At 44.1% G+C, this 13,452-nt stretch overlaps 2 pseudogenes; both read left to right on the top strand.

Annotated features, from left to right (window-relative positions):
• The first annotated feature begins 527 nt into the window (after positions 1-527).
• On the top strand, positions 528-582 carry LOC147747010 (U7 small nuclear RNA; annotated as a pseudogene).
• Positions 583-8,322: 7,740 nt separating this feature from the next.
• Positions 8,323-8,377, top strand: LOC147747009 (U7 small nuclear RNA; annotated as a pseudogene).
• Positions 8,378-13,452: the final 5,075 nt, after the last annotated feature.

Here is a 13,452-nt window from a genome sequence, read left to right as displayed (position 1 = left end):
GAGGGCTGGCATGTCTGTGACCCTCCTGGTCGAAACATAATAAAGTTGGACAGGTTTTACGTCTTTCAACCTGATCCAGCATGGACGCCACGCCTCTCATTCCTGTGACGTCCAAAGCAAAGGCGAGCCATTCTAAGCCAGTGAGGTGTCTGATTTGCCGGATTTCAAGCAGGGCGTGGCCACAGTACTAATATTTGCATATTATTTGTGCAATGCCATTGACTTTTTTTTTGTTTTTCTTTGTTATATTGTCAATATTAACTTCTGTTAGTACCCTCAGATCTTTTACTTTTTTCATTTAAATAAAAATATTAAGATATGAAACAGAGCCTATTAAAACAAGGTATTTCTTAGCCCTAGGCCGTTAAATTGAACATCCTTGTATTAACTGCATCGCTGCGGCGGCTTTTCCCGCTGTGCGTGGCAAATTCAAAATTACCGCGTTACGTGACGAGCTGGCCTTGTCATCCGCGCAGGACAGGTAAGCGCGATGACGAGCCCAGCTCGTCAATAGCCTCGAAGGGGTTAAGATCATATCTCTTTACTATTTGTCTAGAAGGTTCCTCTTAAAGAGGAGCCTCCCAATCATAGTGAATATAAGATATAGAAAACCTTGTATGTACTAATCTGTATATTTGTATTTTCTCCATAATACATTAATATATACAACAGGGATTTAAAACAGTGTCTATGAAAAATAGGTATTTCTTAGCTCTACCATTTGATAACGCTAACATTCGTGTAATACTTATAGCTCTTAACTATTTGTCGAGTCGCCCAATCGTAAACGTTAAATATGAAGAAGGCCACTCGTGGATAAAGACTTACTGCCAGTCACCGCTTTGAATCCCTTCATCTGCCGCTGTTCCCGCTACAGGAGTAGCATAGCTGCCTGTCAACTGCGCTGCTGAGAGTTTGAGAACGCGAGGCCGCAGAGGAGGACGAGGCGCCGGCCCCAGGACTGCGAGGACCAGCATTCACCATCATCAGCTGGTCCTCTTCCTGTGAGAGCCGCACCCCCTTCCAGTGCCCCGCCCCCAGCGAAGCGCTACAAAATCTCGCGGCAACCGCTGCGCGGGTGCCACTCGTGGATAAAGACTTACTGCCAGTCACCGCTTTGAATCCCTTCATCTGCCGCTGTTCCCGCTACAGGAGTAGCATAGCTGCCTGTCAACTGCGCTGCTGAGAGTTTGAGAACGCGAGGCCGCAGAGGAGGACGAGGCGCCGGCCCCAGGACTGCGAGGACCAGCATTCACCATCATCAGCTGGTCCTCTTCCTGTGAGAGCCGCGCCCCCTTCCAGTGCCCCGCCCCCAGCGAAGCGCTACAAAATCTCGCGGCAACCGCTGCGCGGGACGCGCGCGGGACGCAGCCCGGGGCGAAGCCCGGGCCAAGGGCGGGCCCGTTGTTGCCCGTTAGTGCCCGATAGAGACCGGACCGGGCCATCTCTCTTTCAACAACGACCCAGCAACAAACAATCATGCCGCCCAAAACAAGAAGTGCCTCCAAACCTAAATCTAAACACGCGCAGGAGGTAGCACAGGTAACAGGCCCTATTGACCTATTTATATCACGGGTAAATGAGACGATAAATCAAAGTATAGCTTTAATGGAGAAGAGAGTTTCAATGGACCTTATGAGCGCAAACGCGAAGCGCTCATCATTAGGCGCTATAGCAAACGCCGTCTCCCCAATCAACTTAAATACCCAAAACAGTTCTCTTCCTGTGATTCTTTCTGCTTCAGATCTAAATACCGTACCATCAGTAGTTGATCTCTCGGTCACGCACTCCGAGTCGGATCCCTCAATAACAATGGACGACTTGGAAGCAACTCCCGACCTAGCTGGCTGCCAAACTGAAGGAGACATCCAATCCACCGATAATTTGTCCCAGCAAGGCGAGAGAGAAGGGGCAATACCGAAAACTCGATCAACAAATAATGAAGGCACACACAGCTCACCCTGCCAGGAACATAAAACGACCCATCCAAACTCCTCAATTTCTAATAGCATATTACACATCTCAGATTCAACTCTCCCACACAAGGCAATTCCGAACGATAATAGGCCGGAGCAGTGTAAGACCTGCAGTATCACCTCACAAGTTCTCACCACAACCAAGGACTTACTTTACCAATATCTAAAGCCTATCCAATTAAGTATCAGAAACCTCGAAGCACAACTAACAATAATCTCGGCTACCCTCTTAGATACAAATACACGGATTGACGTAAAGGGTCAACGTAACATCTCGCACCCACTAAAAAAGCAAAACCAATCACACTCACAGAAAACAGTTAATCATCCAAACACAATTTCTTTAGTACAAAAGAATTCAAAACAAACGTCCACTATACCCAAATCCACCGTAAACACGCCCCATCCCCAGCAGGAGAAACCACCACAATCAAAAGCACAGCAAACAGTAACCGTAGGTAAGGCCATGGCAGGCACTCCAGGTCCACCAGCCAATCCGGATCCTAGTAGAATTAGCACTGAAAAATCTGACTCCCAGTCATCGAAACCATTACCCCCTCAAAAAACACCCAAGAATACACCTAAAACTTCGCCGAAAAAACCTCCTACAGCTAGACGCCCCGCTCACATGCCCCCGGAAGCTACTCCATACACAATAGTTTTAACAGGAGTACCCGAGTTAACAGATGACACCCCAGAAACTGCATGGTCACTTAAAAACAAGGCCATGCAGTGGCTTAGCATAAATAGACCCCTCGAATCCCATCTCTCGGGAGGGATCACCACAGCCCGTAGGGTAGCCTGGTTAGGCAAAACGAAGAAAACAATACGCGGTGATTGCATCATCGTTACATGTAGAGATCCCGCAACCGTAGACCACATTTGTGCCTGGCCTCAACTCGACAAAAAAGGGGGAATAGACGCCCGCCACCTTTCCTTTTTCTACCCCCCAGCGAAATAACATCGTAACTTTCCACCCTGGGAATGGCACCACTATCCCAAAGATCATTCTAAAGATCTACGAAATCAGGACCCTTGGTGTCAAACACCATGGAATCAGAGGGAGTACCCATGCGATTATTTAGACAGGGGAGGACCAAGAGGTAGATACGCTGAACGCCAAATACCCTATTGGCAGGATAGACCTTATCAAGCATACGAAGGATGGCAGGGCTTCCCGACCCAAAATCGATTTGAGTGCCTTGAAATGGTCGACTGACCATTTATGGACAAACTTAACCACTACAAAGTAGACTCTGTACAACACCCTGTCTCTGATAAATATCCGACACCACTACCAGAGTTGCCCGACACACCAGAGATAGCATTGACTTATTCAAACAATCTTTCGATTTGCTCCCACCTAGTAGAAGTAGATACCAGCCAAAGATTAAACATCGAGCCTGATACAGCTATTGAAATTCACACCAACTCCAAGACAGTATCTGCCATCATGGGAAATAATGAGGTCATGAGCTTAGGTATAGCCTACTGGAATGTTGCAGGCCTAACTGAAAAAATATCATGCCCTCTATGGCTGAATACAGCAAGGAGCCACCAAATCTTGTGCCTACAAGAGACCTGGCGTACATCCCCTCTCCATCTAGCGGGCTATAAGACATTTTTCACTAAAGCAACGCCAAGCACAAAGGGAAGACCAAAAGGTGGACTCATGATTTATTTCTCTAATACCTTACCACTTACAGTAAAACTAACAAAGGAAGCACCCACTTTCCAAATCATCCAATTTACTCACCAGACAGCAGCATCAAGAAATTTATTCATAATCATAAACTATTATAATAACACAGGTACCCTGGAATGCTGCTCTTACTTAGATGAAATGGTAGCACACATATCTTCACTACAAAATGCGAACCTAAACACGACAATAAAGTACATCTGGGGAGGCGATTTCAATCAACCATTATGTCCAAATCATAAAAGCGGAATCTGCGGTCTACAGACCGAATCCGGAAATCCCATCCCACACTTCGCACATACCTCGAGTGGAAATAAGCTCAATGAAATCCTCTTCACCTTGGACCTGGACTTTGCCAACGAATTAGTTGACCCGGTCCAGCAATTCTTACCTACTTTCCATGGGCGTGGCTGTATGTCAACCATTGACTTTATCCTAGCCTCAAATACCTGTAAAGGATCACTAAAAAACTATAAAGTAGGGTCCAGCGCGATTAGCGACCACTACCCCTTGAGTGTGGACCTCCTCATGGGAAAAGTTGGTCCTTCTACAACAAAAGTCAGCTCTCTTGACCAACAATCACTAGAAATGAAGAAGAAGAATGGGTACGCCATTAAATGGTCAAAGATTGACCCCGAAGTCTCCTCACAAAGGATACTTGCAAAAACGCACCCATGGATAATGGACTGTCTGTCCGCAGAGGCTTCCCCTGCACTAATTATAACCTCCTTCCACAATATCCAAGGAGCAATAAGGGACGAGCTATTTAAACATACAGCAAACAAACCAAAACCCCCAATGCAGAGATGGTTTGACTCTGACTGCAGAAAGGCCCTTACGTCCCTCAAAGAAGCCCTTCGACAGAAACCTAGAGACGCCCAAAAAATGTCACTCCGGAGGAAAAAGTACAACAATGCCCGGAAAAACCGAAGGCGCCTGATAAAGCAAGACCTATGGTGTCAATTACATGAGAGTGCACTAAAAAAAGACAGCACCACATTCTGGCAGACCATCAGATCACCCCTTCTAGACAATACTACAGACCCACACCACCTAGATGTGGCAATAACCGAGAATGACTGGGTCCATCACTTCACAAAAATTTTTGGTTCACTAACTGACCTCTCTCAAACAGAAGACCAAGCAAAAGTAGAGAATAATTTCCACCCCATTAATCTACGCTTTACTGTAAATGAGGTTAGAAAGGCTATCAAAGCGTCAAAAACTGGCAAGGCTCCTGGCCCAGATGGGGTACCCATGGATTTGTTTCTATATAACAGCGAGTATTGGTCACTAGTAATCACCCGGGTAATGACAGCAGTCACCGAAATTGGACTTCTTCCATCATGGTCAACCTCCACCCTCCTGCCAATATTCAAGAAAGGGGATCGTAATGATCCCGCGTGCTACCGGCCGATCTCCCTTCTGGATTCCACGGGCAAGATTGCAGGTCGACTACTCCTGGACCGACTACAATCTTGGGCCCAGGAAAACAACATCATCACAGACCTGCAATATGGCTTCCAGAAGGGGCTCGGGACGGTGGATCAGGCCCTAAACCTGACCCTCCTGGCCGGAAAATACGCCCGCGCGAAAGGAGGCAAAATCTATCTGGTCTATGTAGACCTGAGCGCGGCTTTTGACTGCGTTCAGCACGCCAAGCTGTGGGAAACCATGACAAACCTCGGAGTGGATCCATCTATACTAGCCTTCCTTAGGGAACTCTATACCAATGCGGAAGGCCGAGTCCGTTATGGCATCGCCGGCGAACTATCACGCCCCTTTAAAATAATACGTGGAGTAAGACAAGGGTGTGTACTGGCTCCCTTCCTGTTCAACCTATACACCAACGGGATTGAACAAGCAATGCTGGAAGGGAGCCAGGATCTTCCGCAGATAGCACGCCGCCCGATACCCATCCTCCTGTATGCCGACGACTCGGTCATCCTGGCCCGGACAGCTAACCAACTCCAGCGACAGCTGAATAAATATGTGGCATTTATGGATTCCCTGGGTCTGAAAGTAAACATTAAAAAAACATTCACAATGACCATCGGACCGAAGCATGGATCCTCAAAATCCATATATATCGATAATAATAGGCTGGAAAAAACATCTGTATACCCCTACCTAGGTATACTTGTGGATGACACAATGACCTGGCGTAAGGCAATCGAAGCCAGAAATCTCAACTTCCGCCGAGCAGTATCAGCACTAAGTGCTTTCTCCAGGAAACTTGGCAAACCAGCTCCATCGGAATTGCTAACGATATACTACGCAAAATGCCACAGTGTGGCCACTTATGGAGCAGGCATTTGGGGCCACGGAAACATTGACCAACTCCAGGTAACGGAGAACGCCTTTATTAAATATGTTCTAGCCCTTCCCCAAAGCTCCCCGATCTTAGCATCGCACCGGGAGCTAGGGATGGAATATGTGACAGACACCATACGATGCCAGCCTCTTATACTCTGGCACCGCATATGGTGCAATCCTGAAAGCCACGTAACGCGTTCCCTCATCACCGAATGCCTTGGCCTAGCCCACTGGAGGAAAATACCCTGGCTTAATTACATCCACAAATTCCTCCAAGACCTTGATCGGGAGCAATATTTCCTCGAACCACCATCAATAGAAGACATTTCAAAGAAACAGCTGAAAGAACTATGCATGGGCCACTTAAGAGAACTCCGCAATCAGGCCGAGATTGTAAAAATACAAAATGAAAAAATCCGCTTACTGCAGTCAGAGAAATTACTACAGCCCTACCTGACGTTCTTTCTTTCGAACTATGAAAAGTTCCTATTGACAAGATTGCGGTTCGACCTTTTCTACCGAATGGTCTCATTTCCAGAACCAAATAATTGGTCCCGGAGCCTGTCACGCTGTCCTTGTGACGGGGTTTCCAACCAATCAACGGTCCACGTTATTTTGTTCTGTAAGTATTACAGAGCAGCTAGGAAAAAATGGATCCTTCCCCTTCTTCGTCTAAGTGGACTCAGATACACATACCCAGCTCTCGCTTATCTCCAGTCACCGAAAAACCCGCATGAAGCTAAAATGATAGTGACCTTCTTAAAACTAGTAACAAAAACTCGTCGTAAAATTGTTTCTTTTTTTTAACTACAACATGTGTCTTAATGTATTAACCCTTGATCTTTATGAAACTGTACTTTTTATGATTATGCAATTTTATAATCGAATAAAAGTTGATGAATTGAATTGAAGAAAGGTGTCTGTGTCAATCTAACAGAAAAGGATCGCTGATAAATTAAATGAGGTTTCGTAAATATTATGAAGCAGATCTGCTGTTGGATAATGCTAATGTTTATACCGATTAAGCGTGAATCAGTGGGTTTCATCAGGACCTGCAGCAAAATATAGAGACATAAAGTTAACCTTCATTAGATCACAGAGAAATGACATCTGTTCTTTTAAATAGTCGTCCTGAACCCTCCTGGTAGAAACATAATACAGTTGGACAGACTGATGAGAGCAGCTAGTTGCTGGGTGGAAAAAGAGCTCCTCAGACGTGAGCGAGACGACTTTATCGTCATTCTGTCAATGCCGACATTTACCCCAATCTGTCATGGCCGCTTGCTAGCAAAATATCTTCCCGGTTTTAACAGCCTGATTCATGTACAATCCGTTTTGCGTGTCCCTAATAGCGAATCATAGCGACTCGCTATTGAGGACACGCAAAATGGCATTCATGTAGGAATTGCTAATAAAATAGCGATTCCTACATGTTCTTTATTTGCGAGTAGCAATTTGCTACTCGCAAATACTCCCCATTCATTCCTATGGGCCAAGAGGCCCATAGGAATGAATGGGGAGTATCCCTTATTTGCGAGTAGCAATTTGCTACTCGCAAATGAGATAGCGACTGAAAGGGTGCCAGGGGTGTCCAAAGGACGCCCTGTAGCACCCCTAAAATGCACATTTGGTTAGGTGTTGCGCATACACATGTCCAAAGGACATGTGTGTGTGCAACATGCAACTTAGAAAAATGCTTTTAAAAGCATTTTTCTGAGTTTCTGCTATTTACCGACAGGTCTGACCTCTCGGTAAATAGCGGCCCCAAAAGTGCTAAATCGCAATTTCAGGATGTGTCATGAATAGCATTTGAGGAATCTCTAATAGAGATTCCTTAAATGCTATTCCTCGCATATTTGCGACTTCTTAAATAGCGATTTTTGCATTTGGTATCATGAATACCAAATGCAAAAATCGCACTCGCAAAGGGCCAGATTCTCAGAATCTGGCCCTTTTGCGAGCGCTATTGCCTACATGAATCAGGCTGTAAGTCTTTCAACCCGATCCAGCATGGACAGCACGCCTCTCATTCCAGTGACGTCCAACCAATGGCGAGCCATTCTAAACCAGTGAGGTGTCTGGTTTGCTGGATCTCAAGCAGGGCGTGACCGCAATACTAATATTTGCATATTTTCTGTGCAATGTTGTGCAATGCCATCGACTTCTTTTCTTTGTTTTTCTTTGTTATATTGTCAACATTAGTTACTGTGAGTCCCCTCAGATCTTTTACTTTTTTCATTTAAATAAAAGAAATTAAGATATAAAGTTAAGCCTATTAAAACAAGGTATGTTTTAGCCCTACCCCGTTAAATTGGCCTTCATTGAGTTTAGATCATAGCTCTTTACTATTTGTCTAGAAGGTTCCTCTTGAAGAGGAGCCGCCCAATCATAGTGAATATAAGATACAGAGAACCATTTATGTACCAATCAGAATACTTTCGTCCATTTCCATAACATTAATATATAAAACAGAGCCTTTTACAAGTAGGTATTCCTTATTCCTACCACTTAAAAACGCTAACATTCGTGTACTAAATATAGCTCTTAACTATTTGTCGAGTCGCCCAATCATTGTAAACGTTAAATAAGAAGAAAGGTGTCTGTGTCAATCTAACAGAAAAGAATCGCTGATAAATTAAATGAGGTTTCGTAAATATGAAGCAGATCTGCTGTTGGATAATGCTAATGTTTATACCGATTAAGCGTGAATCAGTGGGTTTCATCAGGACCTGCAGCAAAATATAGAGACATAAAGTAAACCTTTATTAGAACACAGAGAAATGACATCTGTTCTTTTAAATAGTCGTCCTGAACCCTCCTGGTAGAAACATAATACAGTTGGACAGACTGATGAGAGCAGCTAGTTGCTGGGTGGAAAAAGAGCTCCACAGACGTGAGCGAGACGACTTTATTGTCATTCTGTCAATGCCGACATTTACCCCAATCTGTCATGGCCGCTTGCTAGCAAAATATCTTCCCGGTTTTAAGTCTTTCAACCCGATCCAGCATGGACAGCACGCCTCTCATTCCAGTGACGTCCAACCAATGGCGAGCCATTCTAAACCAGTGAGGTGTCTGGTTTGCTGGATCTCAAGCAGGGCGTGACCGCAATACTAATATTTGCATATTTTCTGTGCAATGTTGTGCAATGCCATCGACTTCTTTTCTTTGTTTTTCTTTGTTATATTGTCAACATTAGTTACTGTGAGTCCCCTCAGATCTTTTACTTTTTTCATTTAAATAAAAGAAATTAAGATATAAAGTTAAGCCTATTAAAACAAGGTATCTTTTTAGCCCTACCCCGTTAAATTGGCCTTCATTGAGTTTAGATCATAGCTCTTTACTATTCGTCTAGAGGTTCCTCTTGAAGAGGAGCCGCCCAATCATAGTGAATATAAGATACAGAGAACCATTTATGTACCAATCAGAATACTTTCGTCCATTTCCATAACATTAATATATAAAACAGAGCCTTTTACAAGTAGGTATTCCTTATTCCTACCACTTAAAAACGCTAACATTCGTGTACTAAATATAGCTCTTAACTATTTGTCGAGTCGCCCAATCATTGTAAACGATAAATAAGAAGAAAGGTGTCTGTGTCAATCTAACAGAAAAGAATCGCTGATAAATTAAATGAGGTTTCGTAAATATGAAGCAGATCTGCTGTTGGATAATGCTAATGTTTATACCGATTAAGCGTGAATCAGTGGGTTTCATCAGGACCTGCAGCAAAATATAGAGACATAAAGTAAACCTTTATTAGAACACAGAGAAATGACATCTGTTCTTTTAAATAGTCGTCCTGAACCCTCCTGGTAGAAACATAATACAGTTGGACAGACTGATGAGAGCAGCTAGTTGTTCGGCGGAAAAAGAGCTCATTAGACGTGAGCGAGACGACTTTATCGTCATTCTTTCAAGGCCGACATTTTACCCCTATCTGTCATGGCCGCATGCTAGCAAAATATCTTCCCGGTTTTACGTCTTTCAACCCGATCCAGCATGGACGCCACGCCTCTCATTCCAGTGACGTCCAAACCAATGGCGAGCCATTCTAAACCAGTGAGGTGTCTGGTTTGCCGGATCTCAAGCAGGGCGTGGCCGCAGTACTAATATTTGCATATTTTCTGTGCAATGCCATCGACTTCTTTTCTTTGTTTTTCTTTGTTATTTTGGTAATATTAAGTTCTGGGAGTACCCTCAGATCTTTTACTTTTTTCATTTAAATAAAAAAAATTAAGATATAAAGCTGAGCCTATTAAAACAAGGTATTCCTTAGCCACACACTTTTAAATTGAACATCTACGTTCTAAGATCACAGCTGTTTAGTATTTGTGTAGAAGGTTCCTCTTAATGAGTGAATATAAGAATCAGGGAATCATGTATGTACTGATATGAAACATGCCGATTGTTTATAGATTAATATAAATAATTAAAAAGTGCCGGAAGGTTCATTACAAAGGAATACTGCGAGGTTCGTCATTGTTGGCCGAAGATTGCCAAAGAATTGTAGCTTGCTTTGAAAGCCGGTGTTTTTGATTTCCAGGTTACCTCCATTCTAGATATGCTGCTAAATAGAATGCTTTTGGAGAAGTTGTCTCTCCAGTGATAAATACATTACTACAATGAACTAAAAGTTCGACAAAACAGACTTGCACAGTGTAAAGTAGGGCCCTGGGCCCACTGGTTAAAGAAACACCGACACTAGTGACATGGGTACTTACTTAACTGACCACAAGTTAGAGGCCCGGGCCCTTTTCAGGTCCAGCGGTAAAGCAGAAACAAGGAGCACTGGAGTGAAAGGGTGCCGGGAGTGGAACGCCTGTACCTAGTTTCGAATCGAGATTAAGACGCAACTGAGACAATTAAGACAAATCCACCCCGTGAAGTGGAGTTCTCTGCAGAACCACGAGACAAGGACTTGGGGAATATCGATATGTGGGGAAACCGAAAGAACGAATGAAATAGAGCCCACTCATATAAATCCATAGGAAAAACCGCAAGAGGACCGTGTCCCAATTTTTTTTTAATAGCAGGCAATAAGGTGCATTCCAAAAAGTGCAACATCTAATGACTAATAAGGAATGCCTTTGTATGTCTCTCCCCCTATGTGATTTCTCTCTATAGCCAACTAATGCTGATGAAAATTTATTGTAAGTTAATGTGTTTTTAATTATTCATGTGTGTAAAAACTGTGCTAATGAAATTGTAATGTGTTTTAATGCAGGCGCGTAATGTGTTACTGTTTTTAAAAGAAGTGTAATATCTATGAAAAAACCTTTTTCTTTTTAACTAAAAATAAATATTGAGCTACAGTACTTTCGTGTGGGTGTACTATAGTGTGTAGGACCCAGTGTTTATGTTTGGATGACCTATACTAATATACAGTGTATGTAACTTAAGCTTGTCCGCCAAGGGGAACAACTTTCTCTACCTTTTCAGGTCGAGCCTGCATAGCTGTGCTTGTGAAATCTATTGTTTAGGTCTTGCTGAGCTAACGCGCATGCGTTGCCCTGCGAGTTAAGTAAGGGCTTTCAAAAAAGCTCCCAAAGTCTGTGGATCTGGTACAGTGCATGTGCGCCGGGCACGCGCATCATTTGTCCGCCTGCAGCCTTTTGGAGTTCTTTCGCAGCCACTTTGATGTTCTCAGTGAGCCGCGCGGCCACTGAGAACATCAAAGCGGCCGCAAAAGTGCTCACCATTTGCCACCCCCTGTCAGGTAATGAGTCATTTAATTTCAAAGTTTCCCTTTTTATGTCACATCAGCAGACCGCTATAAGCATACCTACTGTTTCCAACACAGAACATATACTTGGGCCCTTATTTATCAGGCCTTGCGTCAGTTTTGCGCCGCCGGTGCGTCACTTTTTGTGACGCGCCAGCGGCGTAAAAAATGTGCATGTTGCGCCATATTTAAAAAGTGACGCATCTAGGTAGATGCGTCACTTTTTAAACCCCTGCACCACATTATACCTGCGTCAGGTATAATGTATGCAGAGGGGGCGTTCCCCCACAAAAGCCTCGTAATAGTGACGCAGTGAAATCTATGAGAATTCACTGCGTCACTTTTAGGATGCTGTTGCGTCAAAATCTTGCGACTGCCTCACAGCAGGCGTAAGACTGACGCAAGCCCTTTCACATGGGGCTTTCCCCATGTGAAAGGACGCATTGCTGGAATTGCGTCACTTTTGTGATACACTCCAGCAATGCGTCACTTTTGCGCTTACAGATACGTCAAAAATACTGACGTATCTGTAAGTCCTTGCGACATGATGCGTCATACATTAAATATGACGCATCTTTGGTGTCGCAAGGAGTGTGCAGTGAAAAGTGACGCATCGCTGTTTTCACGCAGCAATGCGTCACTTTTCATAAATGAGGCCCTTGGAGTGGCTTTGTGTCTGGCCCTTTCTAACGATTGGGTGGCATCTCTGTCTGCTTTTGTTTTGACGGATTTTCACCCTATTCTTTTGTCGCACCGAGAAGCATTTCAGTTTCAGTCTCAGTGTTCTGACTGAATAAGTTGTATCCTTCACTGCATGAATACGTTTTGTTGTTTGTTATTGAACAATCAGTGGGACTCCATGCATTCCCTTGGTCTTTTCCATATTTCCAAGACGACTAACCATGCCTGCGCATGTCTTGACTCATTGGTTGGCGTATCACGAGGGAGAGAGAGGACTAGAAAGCTAGTCTGTATCCCCTGGGGTTTATATGTTTATCAACAAGGACTACTTTGGATGTGACCATATTATAGGACTCTGAACTGTATGGTCAGCAGGCACCTATTAGGTTTTTTTATGAAGCCCTCACCCACCAACCTAGTTGGTGGCATGCTTCATCATTGGGCCCACCCAGTGACACCTAATGTGTCCCGGGTGTGCTATGACGCCTGATTACAGCGGAGCAGATATTTTTCTGAGAGTGCAGTGTGGTGAATTGTGCAGTGACGGCTAAACGGTGGTCCCAGTACCCGAGGGTGAATTCAATTTTAATAGCCTGGGCCTCCGTCAGCGGTTAAAAACAAGGCAAGTGGATGTTGTGGTAGCAAGATTAAGACCTCCTACATCCAGTTTGGGTCGACATGTTTCAGCCAGTGCCTTGGATTATGCTGGCTTTCCTCAGGAACATACATAGTGCAAGTGTGGGTTAAAAACAGTAAGGTGAGTGTTTTTAGACTATGTGTCGCACTCACTAAGGTGCTATAGGTGTAAGAGGGGGATTCCCCCCTCAAGCATACCTGTACAAATAACATGTAAGACAAAACAAAGACATACAGAAGAAGGAGTCATTTAACATATAGTTTAAGGTCACACAGATCACGAAATCGCTGGTTTTTAAGTGCTGCGTGGGGGAGACTAAAAACGACATAGGTGTAACAGTACTGGTGGTACTGCTAGTGTAAGTTATTTCGAAATATCGTAGGCGTGGTGAGGCTAGAGAGCGAGTATCACA

Source organism: Lissotriton vulgaris, chromosome 1_1 (assembly GCF_964263255.1).
Source record: "Lissotriton vulgaris chromosome 1_1, aLisVul1.2, whole genome shotgun sequence".
Lineage (NCBI taxonomy): Eukaryota > Metazoa > Chordata > Amphibia > Caudata > Salamandridae > Lissotriton > Lissotriton vulgaris.
The sequence above is the reverse complement of the archived record's forward strand: the minus strand, read 5'-3'. Positions and strand labels throughout refer to the sequence as shown.